This window comes from Miscanthus floridulus, chromosome 2 (assembly GCF_019320115.1).
Source record: "Miscanthus floridulus cultivar M001 chromosome 2, ASM1932011v1, whole genome shotgun sequence".
NCBI lineage: Eukaryota > Viridiplantae > Streptophyta > Magnoliopsida > Poales > Poaceae > Miscanthus > Miscanthus floridulus.
The window spans coordinates 94,733,443-94,734,601 of NC_089581.1; the positions used below are offsets into that span (position 1 = coordinate 94,733,443).

General features: G+C 41.8%; 1 non-coding gene across 1 annotated transcript; it reads left to right on the forward strand.

Annotated features, from left to right (window-relative positions):
* Positions 1 to 482: 482 nt before the first annotated feature.
* On the forward strand, positions 483 to 591 carry LOC136541001 (small nucleolar RNA R71). The gene has a single exon (XR_010780117.1). It is a non-coding gene; the product is annotated as a small nucleolar RNA R71 (small nucleolar RNA).
* Positions 592 to 1,159: the final 568 nt, after the last annotated feature.

Sequence of the window (1,159 nt, forward strand, 5' to 3'; positions counted from 1 at the left end):
ATTATTAAAATTATTACCTTGATAGTTACCTTAGTAGTTCGGTCTTTGTTGCTGGTTCCATCCTTGATTCTATTGAGGACGAAAGTAGTTGCTGTTGTTGACAAAATTTACATCCTCTTGGGTTTCAGGACAGCTATTCCCTGAATGCCCAGTATTTCCACACTCTTCACATGTCATGCGAGAATCATGAATGTGCATGACTTCTTGCTTCTCATTGGCTTGATCTTCAAGCTTCTTCATCAGTAGGTCCATCTTGGCAGACAACATGTCTACCTCCTTGAGTTGATGCATACCTCCACCTCTCTTGTGGGTCTGAAGACATTCTTCATTCCAACCTTGGTTGGAGGCCACCTTCTCCACAAGAGCTATTGTAGCTAGTATGGTGAGTGATAGGAATGCACCTCCAACAGTAGCATCCATAGTCTTATGGGTACTTTTAGTCAACCTATGGTAGAAAGTCTACATGAGTAGCCAATTCTACAATCCCAAGATGAGAGCATTCTGTAATGTAATGTTGAAAGCGTTCTCATGCCTCAGGGACAAATTCATCATGTTGTTGCTAAAAGCTTGAAATTCTCCCACGCAGAGCATTAGTCTTGCCTGTAGGAAAGAACTTTGCTAGGAAGGTAGTGGAGTAGTTATCCCATGTAGTATTTCTATCATTGTTGGCGTAGAACCATTGCCTTGCCTTCCCCAAGAGTGAGAATGGGAAGAGGTGAAGTAGTATGGCATCTTGGGTCACTCCTTTGATGGTGAAAGTGCTACAAATCTCTAGAAAGTGTTGGAGATGTGCACTTGCATCTTCATGTGTCTTTCCACAAAACTAGATTACTTGCACCATGTCGATGAGGGCTGGCTTGAGGTCAAATCCATTGTCTCCAACATTGACTGTTGGTCTAGTATAGATGTTGGCCGTAGTTGGAGCAGTGTAATAGAACCATCCAATTTATAAGAGCACAAGTACAATGGTAGCCCACAAGCGGTCACACTATCATACTTGAGCCCATATAAACCCAATAGTCCATCGAGTACCACGAAGGGTCTCGATTCATTGCCAACATACAACCAAGATCGTACATGATTCAACATACATGCCACATGTTACATAGAGTTCACTAATATATTGCCATATATCAGAGTACGATTAAAGTTATTACAA